The 22,836-nt window shown below is 40.0% G+C and overlaps 1 protein-coding gene across 1 annotated transcript in view; it reads left to right on the top strand.

The window, feature by feature from the left end:
• The window catches only part of COL21A1 (collagen type XXI alpha 1 chain), a 472,866-nt gene that overhangs the window by 128,592 nt on the left and 321,438 nt on the right, over nucleotides 1-22,836 (top strand). The window lies entirely within an intron of this gene.

Genomic DNA, 22,836 nt, shown 5'->3' with positions numbered 1-22,836 from the left:
GGCCTTCAATACCACCTCTATGCTGATGACACACAACTCTACCACTCATCTCCTTATCTGTCACCCTCTGTCGTCTCTCAGGTTTCCAGCTGCCTCTCTGCCATCTCCTCCTGGATGTCTGAGGCTCTCTGAAGCTCAACATGGACAAAATTGAACTCATTATCTTTCCTCCAGCCAGAGCAACACCCCCTACAAATATCTCTATCACTGTTGACAACAGAATCATCTCCCCCATTCCCCAACTCTGCTGCCTGGGCGTCACTCTTGACTCCTCCCTCTCCTTTGCACCCCACATCGAAGCTCTGGCGCTATCCTGTCGGTTCCAGCTACGCAACATTGCTCGCATCAGGCCATTTCTCTCCCAGAGTGCAACTAAACTTATCATCCACTCACTGGTCATCTCACGACTCGACTACTGCAATGTTCTCCTCACTAACCTCACTTGCTCCCATCTTGTTCCCCTCCAATCTGTCCTCACTCCACAGCTAGGCTCATCTTCCTCTCCCGCTGTTTCACATCTGCCACTCCCCTTCGATAAAATGTACCCTGGCTCCCATTCCCCTACAGAATCCTCTTCAAACTCCTCACCCTCACATACAAGGCCATCTCTAATTCCACTGCTCCCTACATCTCCAACCTCCTCTCCCTTTATACGCCCTCCCGCCCACTTTGGTCGGCCAATGACCATCGCCTCTCCTCTGCCCTGGTCACTGCTTCCCATGCAAGAGGTCAAGATTTTGCCCATGCTGCACCCCATCAGTGGAACGTGCTCCCCTGCTCCATTAGACTCTCCTTGACCTTGCAAAGCTTCAAACGGGCACTGAAAACCTACCTATTCATCAAAGCGTACCCCCCCCCCCCCCAATGCATAACCTAGTCCTTAGGCTGCTCCTCCATCCCCATGCCTTCAACATCTCTGCTTTGCTTACATACTGCCATCAGGCTTCCTCCCGCTTACTTGCGCCTCATGTTATCTGTCTGTCGCCCCTCCCCACTAGATTGTTAGCTCTTCAGAGCAGGGCCCTCTTTCCTCTTGTTGTCAAAGCACTCTTCTCGACACATTTCACTCGCAGATCTCTCCTACTAAGCGACCATCTTTACCCGTTTTTTCTCCTGCTGGTAAAAGCTCATCTCTATCTATGGCCGCCAGCCCCAAGTAGTACGGTGATTACTCCCTCGCTACTTACATCTAAGCTGTATTACGTTTTGAGAATTGTGATGCTCTTTGTTACATATACTCTGTTTTTGTTATTTATTTACTGTAATGCTAAGTTTTGTCTCACTGTACTGTCCTTTGTACGGCGCTGCAAAACACTTGTGGCGCCCTATAAATAAAATGTAATAATAATAATAATAATAATAACAACCTCAAGTCAAGATATTTTTGCAGTAGTTTTATGACTTTTTTATTTTAAGTAGAGTAACAGGTGCAGTTACTGTACCTAATAATAGTTGTACTTGTTTTTGTAAATGTAGTCTGATAATTTTACAGTTATATTCACTCCCTTTTATATTTGTCTCTTATAATGTAGTGAAAATTCTATTTAAAGAAACACAATGAAAAGCTGTCAAAAGCATTAACACTTGAATTGTTTTCTTTACATATTTATGGACATTGGTCTTATAACATTTGCCATCATATTTTTACAGAGAATATTTTTATTTGAATTGTTAGAACAGTATTTCCTTTACAAAATGCCAGGAACTTAAATAGGACATAGGCATTTATTTTGTTCCAAAAAAATATGCCAAATATTTCTTTACAAGATCTTTCTTAGAGAATTTGTGAATACATTTGGCAGTGCCAATTTTATATAGAAAACATTTTTGACATCATTTGGATTTAATATTAAAGTCGCATAAGAGGGCTGACTTATATGAGAACTTGGAAATTAGAATTTCCTGAATTTTGCACAGTGACTGCTCAATAGATCAGATATTACAGCAAGAGGACAGTCCAGTCAAGTAACCAGACGGATCAGAGTTTTTCTCTAGATATTGGGACTGTGTGGAGTAGTTATAGACATTATTATCTGCGAGTCGTCAAAGTTAAAGAAAGGGATTACATACATCAAAAACATGGAACACAATACAAAGGCATTAGAATGACATCAAAATGAAAAACATACAGAAATAATTAAGAATAACTAAACCAAGAGAGTACAATAAGCATACTGCAGGGTTGCTGCAGACATTCTGGGTGATACCTTTTAGGGGTTATATATTCCACCCATGAAAGGTACCAGGTGAGGCAGCCATCTTGGGTGCACTATGTAGGCTTACCCTTGGTGAAATAGGGCACACCCAGAAGAGATGACACAAAATGGGTGGTTGTAGAGTCATAGCGCTAGGAGTATTGTCCCAACATAATTGTCAGATCCAGGTCATTTGTCTTTCTATCCACAAATATACCAGATGAGGCAGCCATGCTGGCCGTAGTATAAATGTTATGCTGTGGGAGATAAGCTGTATACGGATTCGAGGCACATATGGTAAAACTGATGTGTGTAATAGTGTGCTATAGCCTGCATTAACAGATCCACATGTAGTACATACCGCCCACAGAGGAATCATCTGATGCAGTCATCTGGTTGCTACTGGCAGGGCGTATAACCAGCGGAGGTAAAGCATACTGATATAGCATAAAAAGTGAACAGCAAAGTATTACATAGCTTTCACCAGCTCAGAGACTGACACCGAAAAAATAAAATAAAAAAATAATAATAATAATAATAATAATAATAATAATAATACATATTGGGAGTGGGACCAAGTAAAAGTCCAGTCCAAATTCCAGTCATACTGTAACTTCATGCTTCAGATAACATGCTTAAAATACAGGCTTTAGGATGACAAGCAAGCCCGTGTGGCAGGCTTCCAAATCATTTACTTTTCTAGAAGATGCTGGATCAGCTGGTACAGGGGGTGGGTGTTTGAGCAAATGGTTCAACAAGCTAATCAATTGTGGGGGAAGTTGCAGCCACACAATTGCAAAACAAACTTCCAAAACAGATTATTCTTGCAATGAAAAGCATCAGGTTTGGAAGGTGGAATTAAGGTTCCTGTGAAGAGATGAGATGGTTTAAAAACTTCAGTCCAATCATAATTCCTTGCTTCAGATGACATGCATAAGATGCAGGCTTTATCAGATGACATGCATAAGATGCAGGCTTTATCAGATGACATGCATAAGATGCAGGCTTTAAGATAGCAGGCTTCCAAATAATTCACTTTTCTAGGAGATGCTGCACTACCAGTATTCTTTTTGACAGCTATCTGTGTTTAATTCTGTAGAAGATGTCATATAATTGGATATCAATGGTTCTAAGGCAGCAGGTGCAACCACCTATTGTCAAACTGGCTGAAAAGAGGCAAGATGTATTTTTATCTCTATTTAATAAAAATATGGTTGGTTGAACATCACCCTTGACTGTATTTCACAAAGAAAAGCACTGTATTGGCTATTTATTTAAAAAAAAGACGTTGTAAATATACAGTTTATGCATAAAAAAAATCTAATCTGAAGTGTTCACATGAAACATGTGAGTGGTAGTGGGCAATTCAGAGGTGGTTGTAATGCTGTGCCATGACTAGATTTTTACAGCCCCTGCTTAACAACGCAGTCAGACTTGGTTGAATAACCTGGTAGCCTAAATTCTGGGAGTCCCTCCAAATATGTGTTTGCTTTGAACTGGGTTGGTCAGCTTATGGATAGATTATATAAATAGAAGCAAAAAGATGAAAATAGCCATATGTTACCTTCTCCCAGCCAATTTGAGATACAGTGATTGAAGTAGAGATAAGCAACATTTTCAAGACTGTTTAAAGGAACATTTGCCTCATTCCACATGTGGAAATGGAATTTTTCATGTTTCTATAGTGGAATTTAGTCTTACCCATTCCACATGGCATGCCACCATCAACCCCACAAAGCAGAATGAATTTAAAGTGTCACCTCATCTCTATTTATAAACTGAATTCTGTGAATTGTAGAATGTGGTATTGGCAAATACAATGCGGAATGCCAAAACAAAAGCAGAACCCAATGATTGTATCTCTGGAACATCACACCTCTGCCAACCCACCATGAAAATTACATTTTGGGAAAATTTCCATCACAAGTTTGTTCACTTATAAAATGATGTAATGCAGTATGGACTCTGGGACTGACAAGTATTGCCCCCAGCCATGGTCATTGCTGTAGGAAATAGCCAAGATCACTAGGTGATCCTGGCTAGTAGGCAATGTCTGAAAGTTTAGATTTTAAGAGTTTTCCCCAACATTTGGAATCCAGCATCTGTTTGCCATCACAATTGGCAAACTATTTAATCCATTTTGAGATTTACCGGTTTGGTTTAGCACATTGGTTCCCAAATGTATTAAGCTTTAACAAGTGATAAAGTGGAGATGGAAAAAGAGTGATAAATGACCAACCACCCAGCTACTGTCATTTTTCGAACACACAAACAAATAGCAAAAAGGCAGCACTAAAATAGTTAATCAGATGGATTGTAAAGAGTAGGTACACATAATTTAATCTGATACTAAAAAATGACAGTACATAATATGAAAACATAAAAACATGAAATAATCTTCAAGTCACCAAAATAATAGAACCTTGTTTCTCTGTGCCTGTTCCTTTAATTACAAACTGGAAATGTAATGGATAAAAATAGACGACTTATACCCCTTTAGAACTGACAGCTCAGTTCCCAAATTGATAATACAAAATGCATGTCCACCGCTGGAGGATAGTCCCAAAGATAGAATAGATAAACCAGAGGGTCGTTACCAGATTTACGGTGTCTTTATATCGCAATCCAGTCCTTGAATAGGCAGGAGATCATCCCAGTAGATGTTGTATTAACAACAGTCCAGTGTTGGTTCTGGCACTAATGTCAGGAATCTGCATTTTACATCAAATCACTTACCGGTGCTCTGATGTGCTGGCCTACGGAGGTCACATCCTCAGCCTGGCAGCATGTTCCATGATTGCCTGCAATGTGCAGAGCCTCTCTCCAGTGTATACCACGCTTGCCATACAGCGTGTACCCCAATATATTCCCACCATCTCTGGAGTATTGGCGCCGCCATGACACCTGCAGTCAGCTGACTTGGTGCTATCCACTCCTGAACATTGGAGCGCTCACATGACTTGATTCTCCAATCCTTGCTGACCAGGGGGTATATAACCAGAGTTCCTGCACAGTATCATTGCCTTGAACAACGCGTCACGTCCTGTGAACAAGCGTCTGCTGACTCCAGTCTCTTGTCTTTAAAGATTCCCCTATGTCTAGCTCCGTGGAACTACAGGCACCAGCCATCCAGTTTGGTTGCAGCTCCATCTGCATTCTGCTCCAGCATTCACTAGCAGTCTCCTGAGAATCTCCTGTGTCAGTGCTCCGTAGAACTACAGGCACCATCCATCCAGTTCAGTTGCAGCTCCATCTGCATTCTACTCCAGCAATCACTAGCAGTCACAGAATGTCTCCAGGTGCAGCATTATTACTCACACCTGTTCATTGGCTGCCTGCAGCATTATCAGTGCCATTCTATCTGCATAGGGAATCCTGCTTTATTTCACAACTGTCTCCTGCTTAGCCAAATCTGGTTCTATTGTTGCATAGTGTACCAACTGCCTGCGTCATTCCAGCACCTGCTCACCATCGGCTTCCAGGCCGATCATCAATTGTTCCTGTTCACCATCGGTTCCCAGGTCGATCATCATCATTATCCCTGTTCACCATCAGTTCCCAGGCCGATAGTCATCTACTCCAGTTCAACATTGGCTCCCAGACCGACCATCAATTGTTCCAATTGACCATTGGCTCCCAGGCCAACCATCGATTGCTCCAGTTCAGCATCGGTTCCCAGGCCAATCATTGATTGTTACTGTTACCCATTGGTTCCCAGGCAGACCATCATCTTCTCCTGTTTACCATCAGTTTCCAGGCCGACCATAGATTGTTCCAGTTCAACATAGGTTCCCAGGCCGATCATCGATTGATCCAGGTTACATCGGTTCCCAGACCGATAGTTGTTAAACCTCTGTTCATTATCAGTTTCAAGACTGAACATTTACCAAGAGACTATTCTATAACCAGAGACTCTGTCTGCTTCCACGCTGATTTTTATGCACATACCACCATTATTCCAGTTGCCTTTGTTTCCTGTGTGTATTCTCAATAAATATCATTTGCGTACATGTGCAGGAACTTACTCCAGCCTCCTCATTTCCTTCATAGCACCACCATTGACCCACTTATGCCTCCTTCGTGAACAGACACAAACCCAGACCTGACAACTAATAAGGTCCACCCAGTGTGATAGAGGTGACAGGGAGGCACAGCAACACGTTTCACTGCCAAACCTTGCAGATTTTTCTAAAACACAGCCTGTGACATGGCAGTTAGGAAGCTGATTGGCTGGTCGTTTATCACTCTTTATCCGTCTCCACTTTATCTCTTGTTAAAGCTTAATACATTTGGGCCTGTGTGCCACAAGGCTCTTGCAGGGGTAACACGGGTTGGTGGTCCAAGACCAGATCAAATTATTTATGGTCAAAGTGATATGCAAAACCAGTGCTACTGGATGCCAATCATAAAACATGTGGACAATCAGAAGCACAACTGTACACAACCACATAAATTAACCTAAGGAAGACCGGAAGGCAAAATTTACTTAATTTAATATTTATTTTTCCAGCTATATTAATAATTAACTTTTATTCTAGGGGTGCCATGAAAAAAGTGCTAATACTTTAGGGTGCTGTGATTCAAGAAAGTTTGGGAATCACTGGTTTAGAAGATTGTTTATATAAGGGAAGTATTTTTTTATTAATAGTCTAGCAAACCAAAATCCTAATTTTATTGTTTTAATTTTGACATCCCAAATGCAATTATTTAATTTTCATACCCCTCTTATATGTTTTAATAGCACCTATCACTAAAAGGGGACCTAACACTTTGATATACTAATAATGGACGGTTACTGCAAAAGTAAATATTTGCCTGCACATTTTGAAAAATTAAAGTGAAAGTTCAACCCAGGTTATTTATGTTCATATTCATTTCACATTTTATTCCAACAATCATTTAATTACTAGCAGAACACAAGAAGTAGTTCTCTTGGCATAAAAATACCAAAAATGAAACGCTAGGTTGACTAAACAATACTTTGCACTATTTTATCCAGTACATTCCAGAGACAGATCATTCATTATGGAAAACAGGAAGCTCTCAAATTGTGTCAGATTGCAGGATTCCAGGCCAAACAGTAAATAGACTTTACTATAAAGCACCACCAGAGAAGAAAAAAAAGTTGCTTTCTTGTGGCACACATTTTAAAATACACAATAAACTACAGTCCAGATCAATGCTGTCAGTGGTTTTGAGACACATTATGGGGCTGACAATAGACAGTAAAGTGTGCATATTTTCGCTCATATACAGTATCACTTTCAGATGCACCCACGATGTGGTCCTAGATGTGGTAGCAGATGTGCCTGCTTTAGAATAAGAAGAGGTCGCCGACCCTTCTTACTGAAATGCGACCAAATTATACACCATTTCCTTTATGTGTAACAAATGCATTTCAGATTCAACATTCATTTAAATGCTAAAACAAATCTCACACAGCAGAACCAACCATCTACTATGCATCAGTGGTTCCCAAAGGTGGTCCTCAGGGCACCCCAACAGTCCAGGTTTTAAAGATATACATGCTAAAGCACAGGTGACTTAATTAATACCTCAGTCAGTTTGATTATACCATCTATGCACAAGCATGGATATCCTTAAAACCTGGACTGTAAGGGTGACTTAAGAACTGCGTTTGGGAATCACTGATCTATAGTGACAAATAAAACAATTACATTAAACATGAATGCTGGCAGAAGTATATTCTGTGCCAGAGAGTGGAAGGGAGCACCGGTCAGTCTGTGTGGAATGTTAGCAAGCAGCCAGTTACTAGCAATTTGCTAAATCCAACAGCCATCATTACTAGCATCAGATATTTGCAGCAGCCCCTGCCACTCGCAAAGTTCCTGTCAATTCAGGGCATATTTTTGTCTTTCTAAATCAGCATGCAAGTTCCCTTACCACACATTGCCTACTACGGACAAAATGTCTCTGTCACACGCCAAACTTCCCTTACCGCCATAGCTGCTGGTGTAAGGCTGTATGGGCACATATTTGTGTGCACTAGTTCTGAGCATTAGCAGAGCATCTCTGCACAGTCTGCTCTCTGACAAGTGTCATAGTGTTCACTCAGCAGCAGCCCATATATGCATACAATTTATACAGAGAATCTGAAGGAGTAGATCATGGTGGTAGATAGAGCTAACTGAAATAAGTCAGAGCTGATCTGCAAATATTTGCTTTGCTTAGATGTGTCATTTTGCCTATTGCAAGAGTACAAAATGTCACTTGGTGAAGCATACCATAGCTACTATCGATCATTTAAATATCTCCAATTATATCTAATATCTAATTATAGTAAAAAAAAAAAAGATGCAAAAATGATGCACAGTAGGATAATGCATATCTTTCTCATTATTCAATATTATCCAGTAGACATGCTATTTATGACTTTATTTTACTGGTGTAATGTCTTTGTAACATGGTTGTTTATATTAATTAAGATGTAGATTTTATCCAAATAAGCATATAATTAATGTTTACGCAATAATCCAAACAGTCTTTCAATAACACAAAGATTCCAGTGTGATCTTGATTGGTTCCAGAGAAGAATTTAACCTGGCACAGTTGTATAGTTTATAGTGAACAATGCATTTTGTTTGCTTTTTCCCCCCAAAACTTAATAGGTTATCCAGATCCTCCCTTTTCGGAAGCAGTTTATGGCCACAGTAAGATCCAGAAAGGTATATTGCACAAACTAGCCTGGTTTTCTGGAATGTGCATGTGTCCTTTTTGAAACCACTTAAGGTCATGGCAAAATATTGCTTATTTAATAACGTATCATTAGTGCAAATCTGGTGCTAAATTGTAACTGTAGATTTGACCGGTGAAAGAAAAGCATTTAAAGTGCTAGAACATATTTTTACTATTATAGTAGGTTATTGTAAACAAATCTAAATTTCATTTTGTAACATATTTGCAGTAAAGTGTATTAAATGAGCGTTAATTTATTGTCAATAGCTGCTTTTTGAGTATTTTCAAAGAGGAAACATTTCCTCTTGCTTTTTTATACATGACATTCTATTTTCATTAAGTGGCCATACAAGTGTTACTTTTAATGGAAAATAGAATGCTGTAATGTTTTTATATATTGCATGGAAACTCCCTTTGAAAACTGAAACATGATCATGTTGCAAGGAATTTAGTTACAAAAACGTTGCATCATTAAGATTGCTTGACATGGCTGTTATAATTAATTATTACATCATTGGTTGAGTGACAGCTTAGCCCTAAATGATGCTTATGCTTCAAAAGACAAATTCTACAGATTCAGAGCTGTGAATTTAAATGATTGAATGAAAAGAAATGAGAAATTTTTACTTATGCCTATTACCAGAATTGCAGCATGGTATCTTGATTTTATAGAAATCTTTATGATTATTGATGCTGTATCATATACTATATATTGCATCTGTGTTTTGAGCGACTTCCTTTAGTCTGGTTACATTTGCTTTATTCATAGGATGTCCATAAACAATTTGTTATTTTGCGGATAGATTTATTTACATTAAATTAAATCTACATTGTAAGGAAGACTTTTCATCCAGGGACTCTAGGTTTGGTTATTGTTGAAGAGTATAAAATATCTAGTACAAAATTTGATAAACTTAATGAAATAATAAGAAATTATTGAATATTCTATTAAATATAATGTATAACAGAAAATGTGAAAATATGACAAAAACAATCACTAGAAATAGCTACATTACAGAAATAAAGGAATATTCTAGTAGATTTATTGCAGAAGTAAATATCAATACATCATAATGATCAAGCATATACAAAATGTAGTTTATTACATATAAAAACAGAAAATACAGTATTTTAATAACATACTGTACTACAGAAGTGCCTTGTTACTAAGCTGAGATAGAGGATTGCCACAATATAATGTCAAATCCAAATTATTTCTCTTACTAACCAAGATCTGGTAATCAGTGATAGTATCATTGAGGCACTACAGCTGAAACCTACAGTGAGAAACTCACCACTTCAGGTGCACCACCATATTATTACACACTACTTTACAGAGAATATTTAACTATTCAATCAGTCATTGCTCCAACGGAACTTGCTGTGTACATTCCCTAGCACACAAATAAATACACAGACCAGGGACTAATTTGTCTGAATGGAATTACCCAACCTGTTTGCTTATGCACTGTTTAAGTAAACCTCATTAAACGAGAAAGAACATACAATTTAACACACATAGTAATCTAGGTGGAATTAAATCCATGGTCGCAATGATAAGTAGCAGCAATGGTAACTCCTGGGCACAATAAATTGATTTAACAAACATCATGTGATAATATGAGCCCTCTTCATTTTTTAATAAAAACCTAGGCACTCGTGTGGTATGACATGAAGTTTGCTCAAGTCAAGTTACTCATCGATTTGGTAACCTATTCCCACTTATGGTGCGAATTGTTGTAGATCACGAGTATGAATTTTGTGGCATGTGCTATAAGGAAATTATTCTAAGTGGGAAAACAAAACTAATAAGAAATTTAGATCTCTCCTATTGGACCTCCAGCTAGTAATCTGAGTATAATAATATGATTACTTTTGTCTGCTGCCTGCCACTACGCATGAAACCTACTGTATATCAAAATGTTGTGAGTCACGCTAACAACAGGTGGGTGGGTTATAAATCACAATAAGTGGTATATTTACTAAAAGTCAATTTAACTTGATTTGCATTGCTTTTAAATCAGTGATTGATTTAGATTGAGTTTCATCAATTTTAAATAAATAAAAATCAAAGAAAATTGACCTTTAGTAAATATACCCCTAACACTGTTGTATGGTGCACCCCACCAAAATGTTGGTTTTCTAGAAATACATTTAATGCTAGGTGTACCCAGGCCTTTTTTCATGATTGTCATTAACTTTTTCTGCACATTATATACCGTATTAGCGAAATAACTGGAGATAAATGTGACAAGCAGCAGCAAAGCACAGCACATAAATGTGACAAGAAGCAGCAAAGCACAGCACATAAATGTGACAAGCAGCAGAAAAGCACAGCACATAAATGTGACAAGAAGCAGCAAAGCACAGCACATACATGTGACAAGCAGCAGCAAAACACAGCACATACCCTAGCTGAACAGTATGAGGTCAGTTCAGTTAGTGGTGAAGGCCATAAGGGCCTAGTGTTCTGTCCATTTTTTCTGGAAACTCCCAGTATGTTCACATTGGAGATGTTTTGTCACACCCAGTAGAGATGTACAGATGGGGCCACGCTAATTGTGGCTCCATCTGGGACGCTCGTGCGTTCGTGACGCACACGTGCCCCATTCACTACAATGGGAGCATCTCTGTGCACTCCTGTAGGGGGGCTAGGTGCCGAATCACCTAGTCCCATCGGGAGTGCACGTTTGCGATGGAGCCGCACTAGATGAGTGTGTCTCCATTTGTACTATACAGGAAAATCAGCAACAATGGGGCACATGGGGTTGTGGTATAGAAGATCTACAATAATTAGGTAGACAGTCATTATGTTGACCCCATATGGTTGACATACATTAGGATGACAGGGTCAAAAGGTCAGCAGGTAAACGGTAGACAGTGGGTAAGGTCAACAGGAAAAAAGGTCTGCACTGTCTAAAGGATCAAAATAACAATGGTCAACACAAAAATGGTTGACATAAGTTTTCTTGGGTGTCATTTTGTATGTTTCATCAGGGTAAACGTGTACCCTCGTGGGCTCTCACGAGCAAGATGGCTTTCTCTGCAACTACTGCACTTGGTACAGGTTACTATTCCCAGTCGTAGTCCACGTGGATGGTAAATCAATCAAAAGTTGGGAAACATGTAAAAAAAAACTATATGCATGTCGGCCATTGTCATGTCAACCTTTTCAACCTTTTGACCTTTTATACCTGTCGAACTTAAGCACTGTCTCCCTCTTACCTGTCCACCTTTTGAAACTGCTGACCTTTTTGATCTTGTTGACCTAATGCATGTTGACCATATGGTGTTAACATATTGACTGTTTACCTAGACATTGTCGACTTACAGATGGAGCCATGCTAATCGTGGCTCCATCTGTGAGTGAGTGCACCCAGCTAGGCAGACTCCCAGGCATGAATTGGATGCATGTGCGTAGTCGACGCGCAAGTGCCCCATTCAAAGTGAGTTGGAGCATCACTGTATGCTCAGTGGCATGCCGCGTGCCCCTGCCTGCAATGTAGCCATGCTCAATGAGCGTGGCTCCATCTGTATCAATTGGAATCCAGCACATGATTGTCTTATATCTTTTTTTTATTTTTATAAACTTTTCTTTATTGAAGCAATAAAGGCATATTACAACAAACACAATCGTGTGTGTACAATTCCATCATAAAAGGTAGAGTACATCAGAATTTGCGGTATAATACATTGAGAGAAAAGATTTATATAAATATTGTATATAAAATACAAGGTAAATGAGCAAGAGAGAAAAAAAATACACACATACACATATACATGGTTAAGGAAGGGTCGGGAGCCATAGCTATTACATTTACACCATCAAATGGAAATAGGAGGGCCTTGAAGAAAGACTCTAGTTTTATGCCATATGGTATTACGAAGGCAATTGAGAATAGCCTCTATAGTGGGTATGGGTAGAACCTCAATAAAAGTTTCCCACGTAGCAAAGAATTTTTCAGTGCGGGATTCTTTTTGGAGGGAGGCCTCCAACCAATCCATGTGACAAATATAGAACAGTTTGTCTTTAAACATATCTAAAGTAGGCACCGAGCTTTGTATCCACATATGTAAAATTGATTTACGGGTAGCTGAGGATATTGCCAGGAGTAATTGTTTAACCTCTTTGGGAGCTCGAGTGTTTGATGGTAATAGATCAAAGATTGCCCATTCAGGCGTATGGGGAATATAGTTCACCAAGTATTGAGAGGAAAAATGCCACACTACTAGCCAAAACCGTCTAAGGGAAGGACACGCCCAGAAACAATGGTAAAGGTCAGCAGGTTGTTGTCCACATTTAGGACAAAAGGGATTATCAAAGAGGCCCATCATATAACCCCTATATGGCGAAATATAAGAACGGTGAAAAATATTAAGGTACATCTCCGTATATTTAGCTGCTGGGAATGTGGAGATCAAGGTCTGTAACATTTTTAACAAACCCTCCACCATCAGGGATGGGAAATGCTCCAACCAATTAGCAATACCAGTTTTGAGGGTAGAGTGTTCCACTGAGGTTCTAAGACAATTATAATAAGGAGAGACAGCCCCCTTAGATAGGGGCGGCTTTATCAACATGTTATCCAGAGGGTTGTTCCAATCACCTGCCGGGATCAGTTTAGAGATCTGACTGACAGTGTTGAGCCTGGAGAAAAGCAAGGTTGTGGGGACCAAGAAATGTGAATTTAGTCACAACATCTAGGTATGAGAGTGGTTTGTGGGAATCAGGATAAATTAATTGGCCTATTCTACAAAGTCCCTCTGATCTCCACATAGAAAAGGATGAGCGGCTTCACCGTTTTGGAAATTCGAATTCTGTAAAAAGGGTAGGTGGATGGAGAAAGTTTGGTGAATTCTATATTTATGTCGTAACAACAACCATACCTTCCTTGTGGTGGTAAGAAGAGGCTTGTTAGTCAGGTGTAAAGGTATTTCCGCTTCCGACATGTGTAAAAAAGCTACTAGTGATAATGTAGGGATGAAATGTTGTTCTAAGAGCGTATCGGTATATGTTTGTTCATTATGTAACCAGTCGTTAATGTAACGGACATGGGTGGCATAACTATATGTTAAAATATCAGGGAAATTAATTCCTCCATTAGACTTGTGTTGACAGAGCTTAATCAATCCAATTCGTGCCAGTTTGCCATTCCAAATGAATTTTCGGAAAAGGGAAGTTATCTCTAGAAAATCTGTTTGGGATAAAAGTATAGGAAGAACCTGCAGCGGATATAAGAGTTTCGGAAAATAGATCATACGAAGTAAATTAGGTCTACCCAAAAAAGAAAGTTGAAGATGGCTCATCCCCTCAATCCCCCTCTTTGATCGGTTGCTTTATATCTTAAGTTAAGACAGCAGCAGACATCTTAAATGTTTAAAGCCCAATATCCTTCTCTTACAAGTAATTAATTGGAAATCCGCCACCCTAATGTAGTGAGAGGTTCCTAGGGGAATTTAAAGTGGCATCTTTTTCAGCCAAACGGAGAGGGGTTCTCATTCTTTTTAATAAATATCTCCCATATCAGATAAGCTATGGTTTATACAACTCTGAAGGTTGCTATTTATTTATTAAGCTCATTATTTATGGAGTTCTTTATTCTATAGCTACTATCTACGCGCCCAGCAGCTCCAATTCACTTCTTTTTACAGACCTTTATGCCAAATTGCAAGACTGTGTGGAGGGTCAGATTATCTTAGGCGGGGACTTTAATACTGTTCAGTCTCCTGGTTTGGACAGGTCCACCTCTGCTAGTTCACATAGAGATGGAGCAGCACTCATCCAGTACGGCTCCATCGCATATGTGCACTCCTGGCGTGACTAGGTGATCCGTCTGCCTAGCCCCGCCGGGAGTGCACAGAGACGCTCTCCCATTCTAGTGAATAGGGCACGTCTCCGTCAAGGACGTGCGCACGCCCCGTGTGGAGACACTCTTGGCATTAGGTGCACCTGGGAAGGCGCATCCAGGCACAGATGGAGCCACGTTTAGTGTGGCTCCATCTGTATTTGCACTCCACCCCTATCCTTATCACTCCTGACTGACACATTGAGGCTTTGTGATCCCCGGAGATGCCAACACCCTGATTTTCGTGAATATACATTTTACTCCCAAGTCATTCTTCTTCTCATCTTGATTATTGGCAGGTTACTGACACCCTTCTACAATGAATGGCAAAAAACAAAATAGAAGCCATATCATTATCTGACCATGCCCCGTTGGTTCACCCTCAGTCTACAGGCCCAGGTTTCTCAATCATATACTTAACTGGAAGTTTCTGGCATATATGGTTAATTCCTCTGATTTTTGTACACATTTGGAGCAAGCATTCCTTAATTACGTAGATTATAATATCACACACGTATATTACATTATTTTATTCTGGTCAGCTTCAAAACCAGTGATTCGTATACAAATCATGGAGTATGTTTCCAGGAGACGCAAATTACTTACTACCCAATTACATGTTCTTGATCGTAATCTGGCCCGAGATCTATAATACACTTTTATTACAAGATTCACCTGAAAATAGACAGGCTTATCTTGCTGTTAAGCAGCTCTATGACTCATTGTGTACTGATAGGGCAAGATTTTCTTGTGATGTACAACGGAATACATTTTTCTGTGGAGGCAATAAGTCCGATAAATTATTGGCAAATCTGGTTCGATCATACTCCCCTCCTTCTCGTATTTCTCAATTTATTACTGATTCTTCCACCACTGTTTTTGATATGCTCTCTATCTCGGAAGCAATACTACATTACTATAAAACCCTATATGTGGACCCCCCTGCCCACTCGAAATTGGGAATGCAATTCCTTGAGACGGCGGGACCGCCTGTTTTAACGGAAGAGGAAAGGAATTCTTTAACTGAATCGGTTACGGAACCGGAGTTACTTTCCTTTATTAAATCATTACGTAATGGCAAGTTTCCTGGCCCAGACGGGTTTGGTACGGAGTATTATCGAATCCTTGCTCGCCATATAATGCCTCATTTATTAACTCTTTTTAATGCATTGTTTAAGGGAAAACCTCCTCCTGTAGGATTTAATGAGGCATGGATAGCATTATTTCCGAAGCCTGGTAAGGATCCCCGATATACCCAATCTTATCGACCCACTTCTTTGTTGAACCAAGATCTGAAGCTTTTTATGAAATTAATTGCGACACGACTTCAACCTATCCTGCAGCGTGTTCTACATCCTGCACAAACTGGTTTTGTCAAAGGTAGAAACTCAGTGCATAATATTCGTACGCTGATTGCAACAATGTATAGTTTACAACAGTCGGCCTGCCCAACTGCTCTTCTCATAAGCTGTGATGCCGATAAGGCATTTGACCGTGTCTCCTAGTCTCATTTACTTCATGTTTTTCATGTTCAGCAATTTGGTGTAGCATTCATTCACTTATTTAGAATGCTATATACTCAACCACAGGCACACTTGACAATAAATTATTTAAACTCATCTCCCTTCACATTGTGTAGAGGGACACATCAGGGTTGCCCTCTTTCTCCATTGTTTAACTTGGCCTTAGACCCTTTGATTCGTAACTTTGTACAGGATCCTACCTGGCAGGGTATTAAGGTCGGAAACCATGATGTCAAGGTTTCTGCATATGTGTCACAACTGAGGGCCTGAGCTGACAGGAGGAAGCCTCAGTTGTAGGGGCTGAGGTGAAGCTAAACTTCGGAGGTTTTATCAGACCCCTGGACATACGAGTAGGATGTAGAAAGGTTGCCCGAAGGAGTTACCATGACAACCAGGATTAAAAGTCAATAGGTATTTATTAACAGAACTCCATGTAATCACAGCAGTAATAAGTCAATGAAGATATACAGCAGATTTGATAAAAACAGTTCCTGGAGAACTACGGGTTGGCCACGGCCACAGGGTACTGGTAGCAGTAGGTACAGTTCTTAATGTCCCAAAGATGGAATGTCCTTACCAGACCCATCCGTAGTATAAGGTAAAGCCAAGGAACACACCAGCAGATGTTTCACTGGAAGCCGGTAGCACTGTAGTTGAGGTAGCTGCTGAGGACGCTGGATGGAACCAGCCAGGTGTTAAAACATGGAGAAGATGCTGGATAGAACCAGCCAGATAGTTTTTATGAAGCTAGGGAGCGAATATGTAGAAACCGATGGTTTGCAGGTACCGATGGTATGCAGGTAACCGATGGTATGTAGGTAACCGATGGTATGCAGGTAACCGATGGTATGCAGGTAACCGCTGGAAAAGCACCGACTCTTTAAGAAAGCTGATCACTGCTGGAAGCTGACCGCTGGAAGCAGATGAGACTGTAGCTGGAGACTGGAGCAAACACAGGAGACTATAGAGTCAGGCTGCACTGCAAGATGGTAGGCTGGTGCGGGTCTCTTAGTGGAATCTGGAAACAGGAGCTGGAAACCTGAAATGGAAACAACCACAGGAGAGAGAGACTGGAAACAAGGTTTGACAACCAAAGCACTGACGATTTCCTGGTTCAGGCTCAATCCCTTTATACCCTTAGGTATGCAGGGATTGGATGAGCAATTAGGTAGACTTCAGCGGAGCTATGGATTGGAGGACAGGATCATGTGACTAGAACTAAGATGGCTGCGCCCATACCGGCCAGTGGAGGGAAACCTTGTTTGTAACACCACATGGAGATTCCTCTGTAATGGCGGCGGTGAACACAGAGAACGCTGACTTGCGTCTCAGACTTCCAGCGCGGACGGCCGCGGCCGCAGTAGATGAGGAGTGCCACATAACCTGTAATGCATTGAGAATACACAGACGATGCCCGAGGCCCCGCCGGCTGGTGACGCCATGCCAGTCGCCCGGGCACTGGAAGGACAATATCCACGGACCAGCAGAGATGAGACATGACATATGAATGCTAGCAACACAGCTGGGAACCGGGCCTAGGACGCTGAGCCAGCCTCAGGAGACACCTGAAAGGTAAATAATGGCGTCCAGATACCCGGATCGTGACAATATGCAGATGACCACTTATTATATTTTAGCAATCCTAGACAGGTTTTCCCGTTGTTATTAACTATGTTACATGATTATAATTTAATATTGGTCTTTTAATTAATTTTGATAAGATGGAGGCATTGGCATGGGGGGGGGCAGGTTTGGGGTGGAACCATTTGTTTCCCTTCAAGTGGGCTATACATATTTAAAATATTTAGGCCTACGCATTCCCTCACATCTCACTGAGTTATATTCTTTGAATTTTTCTCATTATATTACTCAAATGATGGATGACTTTGCGAAATGGCAACACCTGCCCATTTCAGATTTGGGCAGGTGCCACTTGTATAAAATTATCTCTTTCCCTCACCTACTGTACTAAGCGTGATATTCATACCATTAACAAAGCCCTCACCAAATTTATATGAGCAAATAAACGCCCGGGTATAGCACTTTTTAAATTGAAACAACCTCCATTACTTGGAGGTATTAATCTCCCTTGTCCAGAAGTCTACTTGTCCAGAAGTCTACTAAGCTTCCAATTATAGGTATGCCATAGATTGGCTAGGGGGTCATAGTCACTTTATTAATCATGCCTTGGAACAAGCTCTCACACCTCAAAAAACCCTGTCACATATCTTGCATTTTGCTGACAATCCTGCACTGCCTGCAATGCATCATAATCCATTGTTACACGGTCCTTGTAGAGCCTGGCGTCTTCTTCAGAAATGCTTGGGCCTTTCCTTACCAAATTCTTTATTCCAGCCTTTGTTGCTAAATTCACACTTTCAGGGGTGAGACATTAATATGGTTGTACGTGATTGCCATCTTCAGGGACTCAGCTTATTGTGCCAATTTTTGAATGTAGCATGTACAGCGATCTTGACATTATCTCAACTGCAGGAAAAATACCCTGCTCTTCATTTTCCTATCTTTGCCTACTTTCAAATACGTAGTTATGTTACTAGTATACTATCAGGACTACGTCCCCATGACCTCACCTTCCCTCTAGATGGCCTGATATGGCAATGTCCGGGTTCTCCTTATTCTACTTCTTTAATTTATTCTCATACCAGATGGAGGTTGGACCTGTCTAAGCTAACGATTGGACTGGCAAAATGGACTGAAACCTTTCCAAACACTGATCTATCTATCTATCTATCTATCTATCTATCTATCTATCTATCTATCTATCTATCTATTGTGATTCGGTGGTGTGATATGCTCAACAACAACTAGTCTCATCATCATATGCAGAGATGCTCTGGTTCGTCACAGGGATATCTGATAATTCCCTATGTTTTAAATGTAGTTCCCGAAATGCTGAAATTGTACATTGTCTTTGGGTGTGTCCAGTGGTGCAAACATTTTGGAAAGATGTCAAGACTTACATTAATGTCAAACTGGGTATTACTTTTGACTTCTCCATGGTATGGGCCTTCTGGAATCATATTGCTATTTAAGACCCCTCCTTCTCCAAAGGACTAAATTGTTGTTGGCTCGTGTTGCAGCTGCCATAAAGAAAACAATTTTGTCTCAATGGATAAACTCAGATCCAATACCCTTGTCTCTTATCTTACCCCGTATAACTTACTTTCTTTACCAAATGGATTGGGTAGATTGCCCCTAGATGCTGAATCCCGCTGCCCCAAATTCTTTCAAATCTGGTTACCTTACTTACTTACATTGCCGCTTACCACCAAAGAATATGTACGTTAGGTAGTTCGAATAACATCGTGGTATAATATGGAAACTCTCGCCATTGGCTACCCACAGTTTTGATCTGCCTGATAGATTTTCGATTCAAGTGGTCTAATTCTGATACTCCCTATTCGTTTATGTTTTATGTTGTATATTGTATTTAGAAGTCCTTTCTCATTTTTTTCTCTGTAGCTTCTGTACTTTACAGTAGTTATTCTACTTGTGTGTACTGTGATATACAGTGCATCTGAAAAGTATTCACAGCACTCTACTTTTTCCACATTTTGTTATGTTACAGCCTTATTCCAAAATTGAATAAATTAATTTTTGCTCTCAAAATTCTATTATTTTTAAGATTTTTGAAAATGTATTAAAAATAAAAAACTAAGAAATCACATGTACATAAGTATTCACATCCTTTACTCAATACTTTGTTGATGCACCTTTGGCAGCAATTACAGCCTCAAGTCTTTTTGAATATGATGTCACAAGCTTGGCACACCTATCTTTGGGCAGTTTCGCCCATTCCTCTTTGCAGCACCTCCCCAGCTCCATCAGGTTCGATGGGAAGCGTTTGGTGCACAGCCATTTTCAGATCTCTCCAGAGATATTCAATCGTAATCAAGTTCGGGCTCTGGCTGGGCCACTCAAGGACATTCACAGAGTTATCCTGAAGCCACTCCTTGATATCTTGGCTGTGTGCTTAGGGTCGTTGTCCTGCTGAAAGATGAACCATCGCCCCAGTCTGAGGTCAAGAGCGCTCTGGAGCAGGTTTTCATCCAGGATGTCTCTGTACTTTGCTGAATTCATCTTTCCCTCTAGCCTGACTAGTCTCCCAGTTCCTGCCGCTGAAAAACATCCCCACAGCATGATGCTGCCACCACCATGCTTCACTGTAGGGATGGTATTGGCCTGGTGATGAGCGGTGCCTTGTTTCCTCCAAACATGACGCCTGGCATTCATGCCAAAAAGTTCAATATTTGTCTCATCAGACCAGAGAATTTTGATTCTCATGGTCTTAGAGTCCTTCAGGTATATCTTGGCAAAGTCCAGGCAGGCTGCCATGTGCTATTTACAAAGGAGTGGCTTCCATCTGGCCACGCTACCATACAAGACTGACTGGTGGATTGCTGCAGAGATGGTTGTCCTTCTGGAAGGTTCTCCTCTCTCCACAGAGGAATGCTGTAGCTCTGACAGAGTGATCATTGGGTTCTTCATGATCTCCCTGACTAGGGCCCTTCTCCTCTGATCGCTCAGTTTTGATGGCCGGCCAGCTCTAGAAAGAGTCCTTGTGGTTCCGAACTTCTTCCATTTACGGATGATGGAGGCCACTGTGCTCATTGGTACCTTCAAAGCAGTAGATATTTTTCTGTACCCTTCCCCAGATTTGTGCCTCGAGACAATCCTGGCTCAGAGGTCTACAGACAATTACTTTGACTTTGTGCTAAGACATGCACTGTCAAGTGAGGGACCTTATATAGACAGGTGTGTGCCTTACCAAATCATGTCCAATCGACTGAATTTACCACAGGTGGACTGCAATTAAGCTGTAAGAACATCTCAATGATTATCACTGGAAACAGGATGCACATGAGCTCAATTTTGAGCTTCATAGCAAAGGCTGTGAATACTTATGTACATGTGATTTCTTAGTTTTTTTTACATTTAAATTTGCAACAATCTCAAAAAAACTTTTTTGATGTTGTCATTATGGGGTATTGTGTGTAGAATTTTGAGTGAAAAAATAAATTTATCCCATTTTGGAATAAGGTTGTAACATAACAAAATGTGGAAAAAGTGAAGCGCTGTGAATACTTTCCGGATGCACTGTACAATTTGTAATTGCTTTGTGTGTTTTTTTAAATAAATACATTTGAAATAAATAAAAAAAAGATAGCAGCAGTCAAGAATTTTTTTTTTATTGTATTGAAAAAACAGTTTGCTTGAAGATCCCTGCTCATCCTAATAGGACAGGCAGGTAAATATTGTATCTTAAGCTTTATAGAGTTAATAGAAAAAAATAATTGTGTATCAAATGTATCTTTTATTCCCCCCCCCCCCACACAATTTTTTTTTAAAATAATATTGTTACATACATTGTTCCAACACTTGGCTAGCAGTGTTTATCCAGAGGAGGACAAAACAAATCACCAGCGTGGCAGCTGACAATTTCTCTTCACAGTCTGAAAAAGTCCTTTCTAACCCCATAAATGACAATTCAGTTAATACTCTGGATCAATCACCATAACTCTTCTACTCTTTCTATAAAATGGGAACACTCCAATCCCTTGATACGTATGGTTGTCTGTCTCTGAACCCTTTCAAGTTCTGCTATGCTCTTCATGTAGACAGATGTCCAAATATGTACCACATGTGTTATCTGGTAAGTGACTTATATAGTAGTAAAATAATTTTACATCACATGCATCTATCCCAGGATTTAATTAGTCGCAGTAAATCTTGCTTGACACTGAGTACTGTCATTCAGATGATTTTAATTGAATTTCCAAATAATTTTCCATTTGAGTTTTTCTTAATTGTATACAACAAAATCTGTAATTAGAAGAACTTTACCATGGCTTAAATGTATAAACTTAATTTGGGTACACATCTGACAGATTTACCAAAAAATACTAGGGTCTAGGCTATTTTTGGAGACCGATGGTCGACATTCCATATATATTTCATCCCGATAACCTACTATTGGGTCCAACAAATGTTGTGCAGCTCAATGGTTTTGGTCTGACTATTGTCATGGGTGGACTGTACACACTATCAGATACTTGGGCTGTACAGTACAGTAAATCATTTTCTTTTTGGCCCAATTATTGTAAAGTGTGTGCAGCTTTACATTTATGTACATTAAACTTTGTTTGCCATTTTCTAAGTCGCTTAAGTTATGTTGCAGCAATATACTGTTGTCTTCTGGTTATAAAACTTCATAGTTACACAGTAAGATTGGAAAAAATAGAAATTTTTCATCAAAGTGATTGTTTCTGAAAGTTTAATTATGTTGCTCTGTAGAATAAGAAAACAAAACCTCCAGTGTGACAGTTAGAGGGGAATCTGCCTCCCAAAATGCCATTCTAATAAATTCCCTTGATCAGTTACAACATACTGTAGTTACAGTTATATGCAAATATGACATTTGACTCTCAAGGCCTTCTAAAAGGTAATTAATGAACATATTATAAAGTATATGACTCAATGCTGATTTTTGTGGAACTCACAACTACAACTCAATAATACTAGCAGTTTTGTTTCTACCTACAGATTACTCAATTT

This window comes from Pseudophryne corroboree, chromosome 4 (genome assembly GCF_028390025.1).
Source record: "Pseudophryne corroboree isolate aPseCor3 chromosome 4, aPseCor3.hap2, whole genome shotgun sequence".
In the NCBI taxonomy this organism is placed as follows: domain Eukaryota; kingdom Metazoa; phylum Chordata; class Amphibia; order Anura; family Myobatrachidae; genus Pseudophryne; species Pseudophryne corroboree.
Note: the sequence above shows the minus strand (reverse complement) of the source record. Positions and strands in the feature narration are given on the sequence as shown.